The sequence below is a fragment of the Camelina sativa genome, chromosome 8 (assembly GCF_030686135.1).
Source record: "Camelina sativa cultivar CO46 ecotype springtype chromosome 8, ASM3068613v1".
Taxonomy (NCBI): domain Eukaryota; kingdom Viridiplantae; phylum Streptophyta; class Magnoliopsida; order Brassicales; family Brassicaceae; genus Camelina; species Camelina sativa.
In genome coordinates, this window is record NC_141887.1 from 14204992 (window position 1) to 14215234 (window position 10243).

The 10243-nt window shown below is 44.1% G+C and overlaps 1 non-coding gene across 1 annotated transcript; it reads left to right on the forward strand.

The window, feature by feature from the left end:
* The first annotated feature begins 5202 nt into the window (after positions 1 to 5202).
* On the forward strand, positions 5203 to 5309 carry LOC147940064 (small nucleolar RNA R71). The gene has a single exon (XR_015564871.1). It is a non-coding gene; the product is annotated as a small nucleolar RNA R71 (small nucleolar RNA).
* The last annotated feature ends 4934 nt before the right edge of the window (positions 5310 to 10243 follow it).

Here is a 10243-nt window from a genome sequence, read left to right on the forward strand (position 1 = left end):
AAGAGGAGCAATGCAATCTTTAAGAAATGAGGGGACTTCATCACCTATCTATGACCCTTCTAGAGCATAAGAAGTATGCAAAGTCAAGCTTAGAGACTTTAAACAAGCTCACTTGGGAGGAAGTCCCAAAGGTATCCTTGTACATATTGGTTTAAGTTTCTTGTTATCTTGATCTTGTTTTCTTTAGTATTATGGTTCAGGTAATAGGAAGGGAGCTTAAGCACTTGGTAACACTTTCATAAATGAATCCCACCCTCAGCCCATCCCAAGTAATACTCCAACTCTATCTTTGTATATACCATTGCATTTCTTTTTTTTTATGTTGTTTCTTGATTCTTGAATCCTTTTCCAAATTTTTCTTACACAAGGGATTGTGTAATTTAAGTTTGGGAGAGGATTTGAGATAACATTTGACATTGTTTTTTGTTTTCTTATTTCAAATTTTTATCATTATCATGTTAGTAGTTGCATTTCATTTAAGGAATAGAAAAAAAAAACAAAACATTTTTGAAAAATTTTGAAATTTTTTCTCAAAAATCTTTAATAAAACAGAATGTTCATGTAGTTTGCATTGCATATTAGGATCTTGTTAGCATGTTTCATATAGGACTGTTTCATAATCTGCATTAGGGATCAATGATGACTTTAGCCTTGTTAACTTGTTTAAGTTCACTAAAGTAGGATCAATGCCCAAGTTAATAGTACTTTGATGCTAGTTGAGTGGTTAGAAATATAAGATTGAACCAAGTCTAGAATTTCTATATTGCATTCTGGTTTAAATTGAAACATGTTGTGATTTGAAGTCATTTCCTACTTATAAGAACCTAATATTGATTTTTAATTATCAGTTTGTGCATTGCTTCTCAAACCATCTCTTAAACCTTGCCTTCATCCTCGCCTCTGGCTCCCAAGTCTACTCCTCAACACCATCACAGTCCCATAGGACTCTCATCAAAGGAACTTTCTTCTTCCGAAGTTCCTTGACTCTCCTCTTGAGAACCCTCACTGGTCTCGCCTCCAAAGTCATGTTAGGCGGAAGATCCTCAGGAATCTTAGCCAACAACTGATCATCCTCGCGGAGATACTTCCGCAACATAGACACATGGAAGACCTTGTGGAATGCGCGAATGACATCAGACAACTCCAGCCTATATGCCATCGGTCCCACCCGCTCAATCACCCTGAACGGATCCATATACCTTGGACTCAACTTAGTCTCAGTCAATGACGTGTTCGGACCCTGCAACATGGCCATCTTGAGGTTCACTCTGTCTCCCACCTGAATCTCAAGATCTCTCCTCCTCTTATCGGCATAACTCCTCTACCGATTCTGAGCTTCCTTCATCTTCAGCTTCAGAACCGGAATCTTCTCTGAGGTCTCCTGAACAAAAAATCGCACAATATATGCTCCTCTCCCCCAAACCTGAGTCCAGCACAATGGTATATGGCATGGCTTCCCATACAATGCCTCATAAGGAGCCATTCCAATACTCGCCTGCTAATTGTTGTTGTAAGCAAACTTTACAAAGCTCAGGTGATCCACCCAATGCCCACCACAATCCAACACACACATCCTCAGCAAATCTTCCAATGTCTGAATAGTCCTCTCCGACTGCCCAGCTGTCTGGGGATGGTAGGTTGTACTCATTTGCACCTTAGTACTCATCTCTGCCTGAAATGCCCTCCAAAACACCGAAGTAAACTAAGCATCCCTATCAGACACAATACTAGCTGCCACCCCGTGCAACCTTACTATCTCCTACACATACTTCTTAGCCAAGACCACTGCTCCATACGTCTTCTTGATGGCCAGAAAATGTACCTACTTAGTCAAACGATCAACAATGACCAAAATCGAATCACAGGTCCGAGACACTGGCAAACCCACCACAAAATTCATTGTGATCATGTCCCACTTCCACTCTGTAATGGGAAGATTCTTCAGCAACCCGCCCGGAACCTGATGCTCAGCCTTCACTAGCTGGCAAACATCACACCTCGCGACCCAACTACATACATCCTTCTTCATCCCGACCCAGTGATAGTACCGCTTGAGGTCACTATACATCTTGGTCGCCTCTAGATAAATAGAAAACATACTCGCATTAGCCTACCTCAGAACCTCCTGCCTAAACCCCTCATCCTTGGGCACACAGATCCGACCATGCATAAGTATGGTACCATTAGCAGAGACCTGATACTTCGAATCAACAGCTCTAGAGGCATTCACCAGCCCCACATCCTTCTCCTGAGCCTTCCGTACTCTGCTCAGAAGATCTGCTCTATCAGTCGCCTCCAAACCCAACGGCTCCTGAGAGATAGCACACAACCTCAATTCACTAATATCTTCTACCAGAGACTCCATGTCTTGCTCCTGAGCCGAAGCCGCCCGCTTCCGACTCAAAGCATCTACAACCAAGTTAGCCTTACCAGGGTGGTAGGCTATCTCCATATCATAATCCTCCACCAGCTCCATCCACTGCCTCTGCCTCAAATTCAGCTAAGGTTGAGTGAATATATACTTCAAGGCTCTTATAACCTATAAACACCTGTACCTTCACACCATAAAGATAAGATCTCCAAATCTTCACGACAAAGACTACAACAGCCATCTCAAATCATGAGTAGGATAAATGTTCTCATGCTTCCGCAACTGCCGCGAAGCGTAGGCATCACCTTCCCATGCTGCATCAACACACACCCCAAACCAACTCTGGATGCATGTGTATAAACCACATAGGATTCTCCCTTCTCTAGCAATGCCAATACTGGTGTAGTAGTCAGCATCTCCTTCAGGCTTGCGAAATTCTTCTTGCACTACTATAACCAAAAAAAAGGAACATCCTTCCCAGTAAACTTAGTGATCGGCCATGCTCGGCTTGCATACCCCTGCACAAACCTTCTGTAGTAACCTGCCAACCTAAGAAAACTCCTAATCTCTATGGCATTCTACGGTCTAGACCAATCTCTGATGGCCTGAATCTTCTCTGGATCTACAGAAACTCCTCCTACAGACACAATGTGACACAAAAAACCCATCTCCCGCTGCCAGAAGCTACACTTGCTAACTTAGCTTACAACTTCTGCTCCCGCAGCGTCTCCAGAACTGCTCTCAGATGCACTGCATGCTCCTCAGGACTCTTAGAATAAACAAGGATGTCATTGATGAAAATGATGACAGACACGTCCATAAATTCCTGAAACACGCTGTTCATCAATCTCATAAACGCTGCTGGCACGTTAGTCAACCCGAAAGGCATCACCACGAACTCATAGTGCCCTTACCTCGTCCTGAATGCAGTCTTCCTCACATCTGCCTGATCTATTGAGATCTGAAGGTAACCCGACGCCAGGTCAATCTTTGAGAACCAAGTAGCACCTCTCAAGTGATCCTACAGCTCATCGATCTTGGGAAGAGGGTACTTGTTCTTCACAGTGACCCGGTTCAGACCTTGGTCTCAATGCACAAGCGGAAACTCCTACCCTTCTTATTGATGAACAACACCGGCGCTCCCCCCGGTGACACAATAGGACAGATGAAACCCTTGCCCAAAAGATCCTCCAACTGCTTCTTCAGCTCCGCCATCTCTACTGGAGCCATTCTGTAAGGTGCCTTGGATAACGGCATCATCTCCGGTTCCAACTTAATCGTGAAAGGACCAGACCGAGAAGGTGGTAACCCCTATAATGACTGGAACACATCCTCAAACTCCTTCACAACTTGAATAACTCTAACCGTAGACTGCCCCACTAACTCCAGCATTGATATAGTAACCAAATAAGCCTCACGTCCCTTCTCGATCATCTTCCCATCCTGCATGGCCGAGATCACGAGACTCCCTAATGTCGGTCTCACTCCCTCAAAAACCAACTTCCGTTTTGGACGCTCAAACTCCACTATATCCCGATGACAATCAAGGTGAACCATATGACGATGCAGCCAATCCATCCCCATGATAACATCATACAACTCTATTGGGCTGATAAGCAAATCCGCTGGCCACGCCTCCCCCGCGATCTGAATGTCAACTCCTCTTGCCCGTCCAAATCTCAATCTCCTTGACTTGTTTTTCAAACAGAGCTTTATATTTCTTAGTAAGCTGCTTCTTATATCTCACTGGAAATGGTGGAGGATGAATCTCACAGCTTTGTTACTAGGTGCAGCAGGTTCCTTAACAGCTTCAGGTTCGGACTGCTTCACTGGTTCAATTGGGTCATGACTGCTTCAACTGTATCCTTCATCTGAGCTTCATCTTGTACGAAATCCTCCCATCTAATTCCTCACTATCCTTAGTGACTTCTAGAACTCCTAGCCTCGGAGGCAATGCTTTCCCACTTTGCAGCATAATTGCATTAGCAAACTCCTTAGGGTTCTGAACAGACTTTCCTGGGAGTTGGCCCGACTTTTGTGCAGAAATAGAAGCAGGCTGACCTTCCATAAACCTCATCTTCGAGTTCAGAGCTTTAAATTTAACGTTCAGATCATTGTAAGAACATTCCATCCGCTGACTGGATTCAGCAAACTTCTTAGCAATATTCAAAGAACCACTAGCTTGACCTTGAAGAAGTTGTTGCATCATGTGCTTCATTTTGTGATCTGGAGCTTGAGTAGGCGGAACTTGTTGAGGTGAGATTCCTGGTGGTGGCCTGGAGGGAGCTTGATAACCTTGCTGGAACTTTTGTTTAGGCACGAATCCTTTATTGTAAGGCACAAAAGGTTTTTGCTGTCTTTGTTGTTGCTGCTGACGAGGGTACACTTGATCCTGTGGATTTGCAATGTTGGTACTCCTGTAAGACAAATTAGGGTTCATCTTATAGGGGTTGTAACCCTTGTTTTATCCACCTTGATTCTGGATGTAGCTTATCTCTTCAGACTGCTCACCCTCCCTATCTTGAACTTGGAAAGGGTCATCCTCAGATACGAAGTGCACGCTTTTCTGCTGACTAAGCAAGATGTGGTCAAGCTTCTCATTGATGTTCTTGAGGTCCCTCTTGTACTTCTCCTCAGAACCAGCGTCGCCTCTAACTGTGCAGTCGTAGTCTTCATTGTAGTTGCCGTCAGACTGGGCGAGATTTTTAACCAATTACCATCCTTCATCTACGTCTTTCTTCAGGGAGTTACCATTGGAAGCAATGTCAAGAAGCATGCAGATCTTTGGAAGTACACCACGGTATAGAGTGCTCAGCAGTGATTCGTTGTTGAATCCATGGTGTGGGCATTGGCTCTGGTAACCCTTGAAACGCTCCATGACTTCACAGAATGATTATGAGCTCCTCTGAGTAAAACCAGAGATGTCATTCCTGAGACGTGCTGTTCTGGCGTTGGAGAAAAACTTTGAAAAGAATGCTTTCTTGGAGTCATCCCAAGTGCTGATGGAGCCTTTGGGAATGTTTTTCTCCCATTGATGAGCTTTTTCTCCCAGGGATCTTGGTGAGACTGCACAGACGGTTGAACTCATCCAAGTGGTCGAGTGGATCCTCCATAGGCAACCCGGAAACTTGTTTCCTTGGATCATGGAGACCAGACCACTTTTGATTTTGAAGTTGTTGTTCTGCACAGCAGGAGGAACGATTCCAGCACGCTGAGTATGAGTGTTTGGTGCATCTCCAGCACCAATGTGCCGCCGTCTCGGATTTGGTCCTTGACGTTGTTCCATAGTGACTGGTGCGGGATTATCAGTGAAAAGACGAGCTTGTTATGGTCTTTGTAACCAATTAATGTTGTCAATAGCAGGAAGGAGATTCAGAGTCCCTCTTGATCTGGTTTGCATGCAAGGTTGCAATTAACAGGTACCTGAGATGCAAAACAAACAAGCAGACAACCAAAACAAGTTACTACTCAGAATGATAAGTGTAATAGAACTTAATCTAGCAAAACTTGAAATCTCAAATGTAGCAAAACGAATCCCAAATGGCAATGGTGCCAAATTGATACTAGGATTTTTGTATGTCTATCGCAGCAAGATCAATTAACCTTATGTAGTTGTAGTACTTAAGGTGTCAATCCAAATGGGATGATGCTATCATTCAAGATGCAATCAAGAAATCACAAGTTAAGCCAATTCAAAGAGTAGTTTTTATTTAACAATCCTAGAATGATCAGAATGCAAAACGGAAATAAGCTATATAACTAGAAACAAGAATGCATGACAAGAAGTAAACATGAGTAAAAGCAGAAACGAGACTAAGCGTGAACTAAACAGTAAGAATCGAAACAGTCTCAGGAATGCAATAAAAATTAGAAAGATAGAAGTCTTAAGGATGGGAGTAATTGATGTCGGCGGAGTCTCCTAGTCTACAGAGTGTTTAACATGCCACAAGCAAACTATCCCTAGACAATGAACATCATGACATAGCTAATCCAATCTCTTGGCAGAAGCTACTCAGATACAAAAACTTCCAAACCTAGCTCTCGCTAGAGAAACATGGTCAAGCCAGCATGACGAACCAGTTCACTCACGTCATCAAACAGCCTAGACAACTATTCTCTTAGGCTAGGAATGTAGGTCTCTGGCACTAGTTGGTCAGATATTTCATCAAACTCCTTTTGGGTGTGGAAATGTCTAAGACCTAGTTCCAATTGATCAGAAAGAAACTAGTATTTCTAACTCTAGTACAGAAGGGAATCACACGAATCTAAACTTAAACATCCTACATACTAAGATCCTCCACCTAATATATCCCATCCTGAAGAACTATCACACTACTCAGATCCGGAAATCATCACGGAAGATACAAATCCTCAAATCATTGAATCAAGCATGGTCATATAGACAAAAATGAGATTAACAACTTTGTAGAAGAAATCCAATGCAAAAACTAAATAAAATCAAAGGTATCTTGATTACAAAATCAAAGAACGTTTAAGGTGGCTAGGTAAACCTTAAGAAAAAACGAGATGTCTCGGGTAAAGACTTAACAAAATGTATTTATAGTAAAACCTGGAAAGCCCTAAAACATAAAACGACAGGATAGAGCGTCGGTTCGAGAATCGGGTTGGCTAAGTCAGAGCTCCTTTCTTCCTGACGTGTGCGGTCGAGTCAGTGCGCGTAGGGTCGAGCTGGGTTGAGTGGAGTAGTGCTGACACGAGCTGTGTCGAACTGAGTAGTGCCGACTCGAGCTGGGTGTATATGCATCCACTCTTGAACCACACCTCTGAATGGCTTGAAATAAATATCATTGGAAAGATGAATCAATTCCCTACAACTTTAATGCTGACGTCGAAAGCTGAATCCCAAAGAAAAATATTCACTCGACTGGATCAAAGACGTGGAAGGTTGGGTCGCTGGGTAGTGTAGCTTGAGTCACATAACGTCCATTCCGAGCATGCTTGGTCGAGTCGCATGTCTCAGCCTCCTCCATTTGGTTCCAACAATCTGGACATCTCCTAAACACCTCAAATACTCGAAAATGCATGATGTATGCAAAGATGATACAAGAACTACCTAAACATGCAGAGTGTATAGAAGAGATCAGAAAATGATGCAAAACAATGAGTTATCCTATCTATATGCATGAATAAAACATGTTAAGGAGAGACAAAATATAGACATATCACGGTACATGTGGCGGTACGTGTAGTGGTAGATAACTGGCACATGCAGTGGTATATGTAGCAACGAAAAATGGTACAGAAGGACACTGCCATGAGTTCGATAGGTTAAGAGGATCCGAATGAGAATGAAGAGTTTGAGACTACCGAAGTAGTGCACAGATGTTTGAATTGAAGAAACAGAATCCCAAGTTTACAGTGATTGATGATGCAGGCACGTAAGTTTCTGAATGAAATGGGATAATATGGTACATATTCTAAGTGACAGTGTGAGTGAAAGTACGAGTGATAGTGATAGTACGAGTGACAGTATAGTGATAGTGAAGTAGGACTGTCTGGAAATGATCGCATCGGTGAACGATGGATCGGGCCGATGGGATAGGGTTGGACCAACATGACTATGGGCTGATGGATGGCCTGGGAACTTGGAAATCTTTGCGAAAAATTTAGGCCGACCGATGGAAAAGGGAACTCGATAGAAAAGGAAACTCTTGAGAAGGGCAATTTAGTGGGATAACGATACTTGCGAAAAATAAGGGAACTTGGGTTGCGATAGGGCTTATCTTTTTGGCAAGACCAAGGCGGTTAAGCCAACCATATATATATGAGAGAGAAAACTAAGAAAGTCCTTAAGCCGCCGCTAGAAGAGAGAAGAGAGAGAGAAAGAGTTTTCGTCGAGCCTTAAACCGAAAGATCCTAAGTCATAGTCGAAGGAGAGAAGGTGAGTGATTATCCAACCTTCGCCGTCGATAGTTATTGGTCTTAGGTTCGGATGGTAACGATGGCCGATATGTCATTGTGTGAAACATGACCGAATTAGAGACCGTAAGAGAGTTTAGCACCTAGGAACGAATCCAAAGGTGAGTGCGTGACTGTGGCCGAGTTCTATGGTCGATCTCATGACCAATCGGGTTAATTAGTCATGATTGCTTGCTTTTGTTGGTTAATGTTTTTATTACAAGAAATTGATGGTTATTGTGAAAATCCATCCTTCCTTGCCAAGAAGACGTCTCGCGGTAAGACTGGTCATATTTAGATTTGCTAAGTGCGCAGTTACCTAAGTTAGTATGGAGGCTAACTTAGAATTGGTTATGATATTTCAGATGGCTGTGAACACTCGCAATTCTGCTAATCCTACGGCTAGACAGGGAGCTGTAGGGAATGATGATGCACTGAAGCCTGCAGTGGTGAACGCTGGGAAAGTAGGTGGAACATTGCCTGCAGCAGGTGCGGGTGCGGGTGCGGCTGTACCAGTGAAGATGGGGTAAATTCTAGGAGTATTAGCACAAATTTTGGACAGAATGGCTACCGAACATGGTACCAAGGGAACTGGGTGCTCCTTCGTACTTGACCATCATGGACCACATGTTGAAATTGGGAAAACAGTATTTTAGTGGCAGAGCTAATACAACCGAGGCCATCGAATGGAGAAGTCGTTTCAAGAGAATATTCAACTTTGTGCGTTGTCCGATGGAGTATCGGAAGGACATTGCGATCCACTACCTGTCCGGAGAAGCCCATGCATGGTGGACGGGTGTGGTGAATCGTATGACAAACCCGAATTGTTTGTGGGAGGCCTTCCAAAGTATTTTCCACAAGAAGCTCTTGACCGCCTTGAATCGGAGATCTTGGACATTAGGCAGGAAGCTCGGACCATGCCCGACTATGAGACCGAGTTTAACCAAATCAAGAGGTACTGGGGTCATGAGATGGAGGACGAGAAGGTCTAGATTCGTTGGTTCTTGCGGGGCATGAGGGTTGATGTCCGCAACGGATGCATGATACGTAACTTTTTGAGTCCCGCTGAGTTGGTTGAGAAGGCAGCCATGTTGGAAGATGGAATGGCCGAGGAATTTCAGCAGCACTCCGAAGGGAACTTGGTACAGCTTGTACCGCAGGTAAAGTCCGAATCAAGTACCGGACCGAAACAGAATAGAGGTCTGAAATCTACAGGAAAGTCTTCGGGTAGTGCATGGGTGTGTCCAACCTGCCATAAGTGACATTCAGGTCAGTGCTGACGACTTCTAGGCATGTGTCTTGTGTTCCGAGGAAAGTACCATATAGCCAGTAGCTGCCCGCAAAAGGGAAGCGACACTAGGGTGTGCTACCAGTGTGGCCAATCGGCACACATCCGACCAAACTGTCCACAACTGGGGACGCAAGGACAGAAACAGGCAAGAGAGGTGTTACCGTTGCCACCACAGCCCAAGCGACCGGCGATTATGCCTAGGGTGTACTCGATCGCGGACGGCCAAGTGGAAGCAAGCTCTTCACGGCAGGTCACTGGTAAGTCTTGCCACTTGCCTTAGCAAAATTTTAGGGTTAGAAATTGTGTGTGTTTGTGTGGATAGGTTCTTAGCAAGTAGGAATTTTTTAGGGACTGTACTCATGGGTGGTGTAGAAACCCATGTGATGTTTGACACCGGAGCTACACATTGCTTTGTGAGCCCGAGATGATTTGAAAAGGAGGATTTAAGAAAGAACCCGAAGATCAGTTTGGGTTGGTACAAGCGGCGGGTTGCCAAGAGATGATGACCTATGGAGGGGTCCGGAACATCTCGGTCATGATGTGCGGTATGGATATGCCGGCTGACTTGGTCATATACCGAGTCAAACCACACAATGTGATCTTAGGCATGGATTGACGCGGAAAACACATGGCCCACTTGGACTGCCACTACGGAAGAGTTC